At 32.5% G+C, this 9,557-nt stretch overlaps 1 non-coding gene across 1 annotated transcript; it reads right to left on the bottom strand.

Moving 5' to 3' along the window:
• Nucleotides 1–1,069: 1,069 nt before the first annotated feature.
• Nucleotides 1,070–1,188, bottom strand: LOC120607509 (5S ribosomal RNA). Its single transcript, XR_005654165.1, has one exon. It is a non-coding gene; the product is annotated as a 5S ribosomal RNA (ribosomal RNA).
• Between the last annotated feature and the right edge of the window lie 8,369 nt (nucleotides 1,189–9,557).

Genomic DNA, 9,557 nt, shown 5'->3' with positions numbered 1-9,557 from the left:
TAAACAAAATAAAAAAAACAACCTACAAAATGGGAGACAATATTTATAATCATATATCCAATAAGGGTTACTATGCAAATTATATGAAGAACTCACACATCTCAGTAGCAAAAAAAGTAGATTATCCAATTTAAAAATGGTCAAAGGACCCAAATAGACATTGTTCCAAAGACTATTTAAAGGGCCAACAATTACATGAAAAGGTGTTCAGCATTACTAATATCAGAAAATGTAAGTCAAAAACACGATTAGATATGACTTCATACCTGTTAGGATGGCTTTTATTAAAAAAGATGAGAGAGAACAAATGTTGCCAAAGATATGAAGAAAAAGGAATCCTTATACACTGTAGGTGGGAATAATAATAGATATAGTTGTTATAAAAAAATTATGAAGGTTCCTCAAAAAATTAAGAATAGAAAAACCATATGATCCAATAATTCCACTCCTGTGAATATATCTAAAGGGAATGAAATCAGTATTTCAAAGAAATGTCTGCATTCCCATGTTTATTGCAGCATTATTCACAATACCCAAGATCTGGAAACAACCTTAATGTTCTTCAATGGAAAAATGAATAAAGAAGTTGTGAAGTATACACACACACACACACACACACAGGAATATTATTCAGCAATAAAAAAGAAAGATATCCTGACATTTGTGACAACATGGTAAGTCAACTAAGGCAAACAAATACTGTATGGTATCACTTATATGTGGAATCTTAAAAAAAAAAAAATCTATTATCATGGGAACAAATAGAAAGGTGGTTACCAGGGATTGAGGGGAGGGAGAAATGGGGAGATAGAGGTCAAAGGATACAAACTTTCAAATATAAAAGGTAAGTTCTGTGGATCTAAGTAGAACTTCTTAAGCATTCATTCACACACACATACACACAAACTCACACTCATACACACACAGATGAAAGAGTTAACTATATAAAGGGATGGATGTGTTAATTACCTTTTTTTTTATTTTAGGCGAGGCAACCCTGGTTGGTTGCCTCACAGATTGCAAGGACCTTGTCAGTTTCCAATCTCTTATTTTTTAATTTTATTTTTTATGCCTACCGCACCTGGTCTTCCTAGGTGGTCTCCCATCCAAGTACTAACCAGGCCCGACCCTGTTTGGCTTCCGAGATCAGACGGGATCGGGCTGGTTCAGGGTGGTATGGCCATAGACAATTATCTTAATCTTAGTAATTGTTCCAGAATGTATATGAACATCAAATCATCACATTGTATACTTTAAATATATACAATTATATTCGTCAATTATTCCTCATTAAATTTGGTGGAGGGGAGAAGCTAAATTCATGTCATAAAATCATTAAAAGAGATTAGAAAGTTACTTTGATGCTCAAGATGACTGTTAACATTAAAGTTTTAATAGTTTACAATATTTATTTACTAAGAATAACAAAGTCAATATTATAAAGCAAAACTATAGACGCAAAGGAATATTTTTAAAAATCCCTAGTGTGAGAAAATTTAATTCATTTCTTTAGTCCAGACTGATAAGTGGATAAATAATATGAAAATAATAATCAAAAGTAAAGACAGATGATCTAACAAACATTGTGAATGTGATAGGTCTCAATGAAATCTATTTAACTCTACATGTGAAAAATTACTACCTACATGTTCACAAAACAATAAGCATGATCAGAATCTCCACTATTAAAAAAGCTTCTATAATCCCAAAATGTAAATATTATAAAGATATTATCTGATTAAAGAGAAGTAAAACTAGAAATCTTTAACATAAAAAATCAGAAAACCAAAATACCCCACCAAAAATAAATAATGATACTTTTCATAAACAATTTTTCACTAAAGAGAATCAAATCAATATGTTACAAAATCTAGAAAATATTTAAATGAAGATGTTCTATATTGAAACCTATAGGATATAGCTAAAGCCATATAAACATAATCCATAGCTATAAATTTTATGTCAATTAAAAGAAATAATTAAGCTACTAGATTTAATAAGTTAGAAAACAAATCACAAACTAAGCCAAAGAAAAACAGAGGAATTATTAATGATAAAAGAAACTATAAACCTGAAAAAAGTATAACCAATAAAATTTAAAACTAGTTCTCAAAATAATCGTATAGTCAAGAAACTACTAACCAAACTAGTCATAAAAAAAGGATAAATAAATACAAAAAATTTTAAAATATGGAATAAAAAACAAAAATTAGAAAATTAGGAGCACTATAAAAGTTTCTTTGCTCAATAATAAAATGAATTTGAAAACCTGAATAAAATAAATGTTTTTCTAGAAAAATGGAAACATTGCATTTGGAATAATATCCCAAACATGTCAATTTCCACATAAAAAATTATGTTGTTAAAATAAGACTTCCTACCAAAAATTCTAGGCCTTGGTTTTACATAGGAAATTTATAAAAATCCTTAACAAATAGGTCATTTCAAAGATATTTAAACTCCTTTAGATCATAATTTAAAAAATAACTAAATTATATTTTTCAAAGCACAACAGATACCAAAACATGTTAAATACTGCATAAAAATACTACAGATCAATATTATTTATGATTCATAATAAGATGATCCATTGTAAAATGTCTGCAGACAGAATTCAGAGTTATAAGAGCAATATGTTATCAATAACAGGTGAGGGATGAAGAAGTACACGGTCACAGGGATGTACAGTACAACATAGGGAATAAGAGAGAAAAAAATTAAAATTATAAGAAATAACTCAGCATATAGATTAATATGCATAAATAAATAGCTTTCAAATAAAATAGTTTGAACCATATTGAAGATTTTCATTGGTCAAAATACATAAAAATATAAGCAATTCAATTAACCAACAACAACCGATAAAAAGATTTAGTAAAATAAAATTATAATGGAGACCCCACTTACAAGAGTACAAAAAAATATACAGTGCCTACAAATAAACTTAACTAGAAATAAATAAGGACTTTGACTAGAAACTTTAAAACACTAATGAAGGAAGAAGACTAGATTTATAATGTAATGTGGTATCAATTAAAAAGTTTTTTTGAATTAAACAATCTAAATACCATATAGGAAATAAACATGAATAGCCAAGAAAATTCTTTAAAATAAGTGTAATGAGTAGCCTTAGCCTCCTAATATTGAAATATACTATAAAACTTCCATAAGTAAAATAAGATAGCACATTAATAGACTATCAAATTAGAAAAAGCCAGAAATATATGCATATATTTATGATACTTTAATATACAAAAATGTTTAGCTCTCAGGAAGGAAAAAATAGCTCATTCTATAAAAGGTTTTAGAAAACCTGGGTAACCATCAAAACAAAAATGAATTTGAAACTGCATTTCACATCATATGAAAAAATTCAAAATGAATTAAATATTGAAACGTCAAATTTTAACAATGGCATGAGGTGCAGCTGGGAAATGAATGACCTCAATTTCCTCTTGCAAAACCAGAATGGCCTTCTAATTACAGAATCTAATTTCCCAATTCTTTATCCACTGGACATATTTGAACATTTTGCAGCTGTTCATTTCCATTTGAAACCGCTCAAATCTTTGGCTCCAGTGACTTCAGGGTTCAATGCAGACTCAGGCCAGGCAGACAGTTGCTCATTCAGTATGCCAATATATAAAGAACACTAAAATATCACTGAATATGTGGTAAGAAGAAAAATGAATTTCCAAGACTTCTCCTAGATACATTATTGATTAAACTGCTCAAGTCTGAGGGAAACTGCCTTTGACTCCTTCTCTAATGACAACGATGTTTTAAGGAGGTAGGTTTTGTTAACTCTAAGTCTTTTGTTTTGCTGAGAGTTATGCAAACTGAGGTTATGTCTTTTTCCAACATGCCCCCAAGTAAGTGTTTAGCCTCTTCTCTGAATGAATGAGAAATAGTTAGAGAGTGAGATTGGAATGAGCAACAAGCAATTGGCTTGCTGGGTATGTCCATGTCTCTATGTGTTGTAGACACTAAACTTTCTGACCTCTCTGGTTCTTTAAAGTCTTCATCTCTAAAATCTTTCTGTGCTTCTTAAATATTATCATTGTCCTCAGTTGGGTCCTCCCTTCAAGAGATCTCATCCACACAGAATTCAAAAATCAAAAATATATACTGATGACTCCAAAACTATAAAATTATATCTTTAGTCTAGAAAACCTTTGGCTCCAGACAATTACTACCAACTTCCTGTTAAATTGTCTCAAGCAAGAGACAACCACATGTAGGCAGACAAACACAGTAAAGAGCAAAGATACTGGAGCCAGATTATGTGGTTTCAAATACCAGGTCAACCAATTACTAGCAATGTGATCCTACACAAGTAGTTCAGTTTCACTGTGCTTCAGTTTCCCCATCTAAATAATAAAAGTACCTAATTCATATGATTTTCAGATTATTATATTTACAAAGCTTGTAGAACAGGACTTAGCACAAAGTAAGAACTATGTTAGTGTTAAATGAATATAAGTAATAAATGAGGAAAATTTACAGTGAGTGTGTTCCACATAGAACCTCCAAGGAACTTATCTAGGTGCTTCGTTAGAAAGCCAATAGTTAAACTTCTGTCATTAAGGACTTTGATAGTCTATGAGCATGATCCAGGAGAATAAAGCAGTTGACAGTAAGAGAAACAAAGCATTGTTCTTGAAAACCCAATAAAGGGATTCTTGTCCTTTTACTCTTTATCTCTTCTTATAGTAGCTACAGAAATAAAAGAGTAAGAAAGATGATGGGGAAATGTCCCAGAGAGACATACAATAAACTTCCATTTGACTCTACGTGATAATAAGGAAATGAGAGAGCAAGTGGCACTTCCTTCTTACTCCAGTCCTTAGCCCCAAATCAGGCCTGAGTTGTAATGAGGAAGGATATGAGATTGAGTTGTAAACTAGACTAGACTTTTTAATAACAAAGAAGAAATAAGTTATAAAATCTACCCAAGAAGTCATTAAGAAATCTGCTACCTGTGGGAAGGAAGATTTGGCATTGCACAGTTGAGGATATTTATTAAAGAAAGAAAATCCTTTTCAAGTGTGTACCCAACAAAGATCAGACTCTCCCATAAACCTGTTATAAAATATATAGCTATAAAAAGAACTTTGACATGAGAGGCAGGCTATGGCACTAAAATGGCTCTGGTTGGATAAACTTCTGCAAAATTTAAAATATTTTCATCAAATAAAAAAATCAATAACATTTGATAGAAACCAGGAGTTATTTAAAATGGCTTATACTATAACTAATTTTATTGCCATAATGATAAAAGTCTAATATTAAAAATCACTTTTACCCAATATAAATAATTTCATTAAACTCAGGAATTTCTACAGACAGATGTGCCTTTACACAAACACAGACATATACATACAACTCAAAATTTGGGATATTGTCATATTCTAGCAAAACAAAAATTATATTAATTATTCCCCTTATTTCAAATTTTCACATGAATCAGATTATATAAGGCAGATACAAACAAAAATGATAAATAAGGCAGGCAATAAAGAGTGGATAATCACCTACTCAGTGTTGTTTGAAAAATGCAAACAAAACACCTATCAGATGCAGAATTATATTTTGCCCATTCCATTTATTGACTATATCATCTTTCAGGATAGCTATCTCACCTTTCACTGGCATTAGAATGATCATGCAGGGTGGGAGGGTGCATTATTTCAAAAATAGATATTAAATCAGTTTGTTAATGTATAAAACACAGTAACAAAGATTAAATATATGTAATAAGCATTAAATATATGTAAACTTTTGGTTATTATTATTAATTCCTGAGATGTGAGGAGTTTACATGTTCCTATCAAAGTTCATTAGTTCATTAGTTTTGGTAGACTTTATACCTGACTAAAGAGTTGAGGTAGAGAATTGGAAACTCTCAATTTTAGCTTAATGAAAGGGTAAAGAGTATAGAGTAAGCAGGTGAGACAACATGAGGATTTAACAAGTAGGTTACAAATGATGATTTGCAAAGAACAACTTTTTGGAGGATCACAGCCAAAAGTAAAGATTCAGTTAGTTCCTCCACTTAAAATATTTTACTAATGTTTTTCTTTTAAAGTTCACTTTCATAATAACAGCAGTAGAAGACACAGAACAACATGAAAAATGGGTGACACTGGGAGAATGCCATGTGATGACACAGGCAAAGACTAGAGTGATGCAACTGTAAGCCAAGAAATGCCAAGGATTTTAGGCAACCTCTAGAAGCTAGGAAAAAGCCAAGAGGGATCCTCCCCTAGAGCCTCTGGAGAGAGCACAGCCTTGTACTCACCTTGATTTTGGACTTTTAGCCTCCAGGACTGTAATAGAATAAATTTATTTTGTTTTAGCCACCAATTTCATTGTACTTTATTAATACACCCCTAGAAAACTAATACAGATTTTAGCTGAAGGAATCTGCCTATTATATGAAAGTCTCTAAACATGATGGGGATGGAAGCTCTCTGCTTTGTGTTAGTTTCTTTATTGCCTCTCTCACAGCCCCATATAATTCTCTCTAAATCTGAATCCATAAATACCATAGGAAAATTTACTGCAAACACCAGATTCTCCAAATCAGCTTCAGCTGGTTCCTTCAGGCATTTCTGGCGTTCCCTATACTTTCTGAATTTCTACAGATGTCAGCATCTTAATTGTTCCAAGTCTCTTCTCCCTTCTTCTTCCTTTCCCTTCTCTCCTTTTTATCTTCTCTATTCTCTATCTTTATCTTTGTCTCTATCTCTATCTCTTTTATTAGTTTCTCTTTTTCATTTTGTCAAATTTTAAGTTTGAAATATTGCTTCAAAAACTCTTCAGTACACTTCCTCTGACAACTGCTCACTTCCACAGCTGGGCCTACATAGCTTGCAGGCCCTTAGTCCCATTGCTTATCCTATTCTGTGGAAAACTTCCACCTCAGTTTCCTCAGGTCCATCTGTAAGGAAGACATAACAAAGGGAGATAGCCATCATCCAGACATTCTAAGATATGTGGTTCTCAAAATGTTGTCCCCAGACTAGCAGAATCAGCAATATTTGAGTACTAGTTAAAAATGCAAATTTTCTAGCCATACCCAGACCTACTTAATGAGAAGTTCTGGGGTTGGGGTCCTGCCATTTTTGTTTTAATAAGCTTTTCAGGTGATTCTGATGCATGCTAAAGTTTAAGAATTAACTGTTATAGATGATTCTCAGCAAAGTAACTGACCCTGTGAGAAATGTAGTTAGTAGTTAAGTCAGAGGGATGAGCTAGAAGCAGATCAACAGGGTTAATTAAAGTGAAAAGGCTAGAGCTGTGTACTGTGGTTCCTTTTCTGTTGCTTATTCAAGGGGCTCACAGAGGTAGGAGAAATTGTATTTTAATTGGAATAAGTAAAATCATTATTAATGAGTTATGGTAAAAAGATGTGAATTTTAATTTATGATTTGGTCATTTATTTCCTTGGTCATTTATTTCAGCAAACATTTATTGAAACTGTTTCAGACAATGAGGATACTATAGTCAGTAAGACAGAGATCTTGTTCATAGAGTTAAATTCTGGTAGATGTAAGAGAAGGAAAATCCTTTATCCATTTTGGTCTCTGGCTGGGACTAAAAGTTAAGTTGACATAAGGTAGATTGAACAGGAGAAAGTATACAAGTTTTATTGATTTTTTGCATGTATATGAGAGCCTTCACAGGAGAATAAAGATTGAAGAAGTGACCCAAAACACAAAGCTTTTATATCTTTTAGACAAGAAGCAATACATTTGTGAAGAATTGACAAGACAGAGGGGTTTGGGCTAGGGACAGTAAATTGTGGAGAAGTGACCAAAAAGATAGGGTTCGTGTAACAAAATTTCTACAGATTTCTCAGCCTCAACTTCCTATCTCTGGTAATAAGAATACCTTTCTTCCTCAGTACAGGAAGGGCACCTTTCAAATGAAAGTTTTATCTCTTGCTTTTAGGAAGAGAAAATGAGGGTCAGAGTACCCTTCTTTTACCTGCTGTTTCTCAAGTGTCTTAAAATTAAAATAATCAATATGCCAAAGTGACATATTTGGGGATGACATGCTCTGAACTCCTTCATAGTGAAGACAGACAATAAAAAGTAAATACTGTAAAATTGTAGGTAGTGTTAAGAGCTATTAAGAAAAGCTTTGTAAGAAATTGGGTAATAAACGAGACTGAATGATGGGATGAGCAGAAAAAAGGAACACTTAAACAAAATAAAAAATGAAGTTTGAGAAGGCATCTTCAATTTGGGAATAATATATTCTGGCAGGGAGAACAGGAAAATGCAAAAACCTTGGGGTGGACTGAACTTGAACTTTTCAAAGAACAGCAAGAAGTTGAGTGTCGCTACAGCAGAATTAGCAAAAGGAGAGGAGGGTAGGAGATAAAAGTAGAGGCCAAATCATGTAGGACTTGAAAACGTCTTCAGGACATCAGATTTTTTCCTAAATGTTATGTGAACTCACTGGAAATTTGTTTCAGTAAGAAGATTGACATGATTTCTCAGCTGCTGTGAGAAGAGACTATAGGTAGGGCAAGGGTAGAAAAAGGTAAGACCATTGAGGAGTCTAGTGGTAGAGGTCAAAACAAGAGTCATGGTAATTTGGATTAGAGTGGTAACAGATGAGATAAAAGTCATGACCATGACTTTTTAAATGTACAGCTATTTTTAAATGTACAGCTAACAGAATTTATGGGTGCATTGGATATGAAGTGTGAGACAACTTTGTGAATTTACTATAGCAAAATGATTAGACATGGATGACTTCTAGATTTGGGGGCTAAAAAAAAGAGTACTGGATAGTGCCTTAGTGAGATAGGGGTCACTGTGGCAGCAGCAGGCTTGAAGCAGGATATTGAAGTCAGTTTGGGCATGTTAAATTTGCCCATCTAAATAAATTTATTGAGTAAAGTGCCATATATAATATTGGTGCTGAGGGGATATGCAAGCCTGGTGAGAAAAATCAGGAGGAATTCATGACTCTTAAGAGAGAAAAGTTCTGAAGACAACACAACCCATAAGAGAGGAAGAAAAGTGTTCGCAGGTAAGAAAGGAGACACTGAACTTCCTTGGTGCGACATGGAATGTACACCTAGAAACTAAATGTCAAGATTTGGGATAAGCATTCAGTAATATTTATTGACAACTTGAAACAGACTCTATTCACAGATGTGTGTCTGGCTACTTTGATAGATTACTAGTTCAATAGGACCTCGAATTTTCTCTTCAGGATCCACCTGTCAGTGAACAACAAAAATTTACAGAGATTTCCTATCAATTAATCACAGTTGGTGATGTTTTAATACAAAGACAAAAACCTCAAATAAAAAATAAAAGTCAAATTTTAGATGTTTCCTTATGTAGAAAAGGGCTAGAAGAAAATATTTATAGGAAATACACTAACAAAAAGCACTATAATAACAGTAGGTTCACAGCCAAACTTTAACGATTTATTTAATGTATTGCATATTATCAAGAGAGTTTAATAAATGTATTCTGTTGCGAATTAATGTGGTATACAGAAACAAACTGATTTAATATATTTTCTTCAAA

The sequence above is a fragment of the Pteropus medius genome, unplaced genomic scaffold (genome assembly GCF_902729225.1).
Source record: "Pteropus medius unplaced genomic scaffold, Ma_sr-lr_union100, whole genome shotgun sequence".
Classification (NCBI taxonomy): domain Eukaryota; kingdom Metazoa; phylum Chordata; class Mammalia; order Chiroptera; family Pteropodidae; genus Pteropus; species Pteropus medius.
Note: the sequence above shows the minus strand (reverse complement) of the source record. Positions and strands in the feature narration are given on the sequence as shown.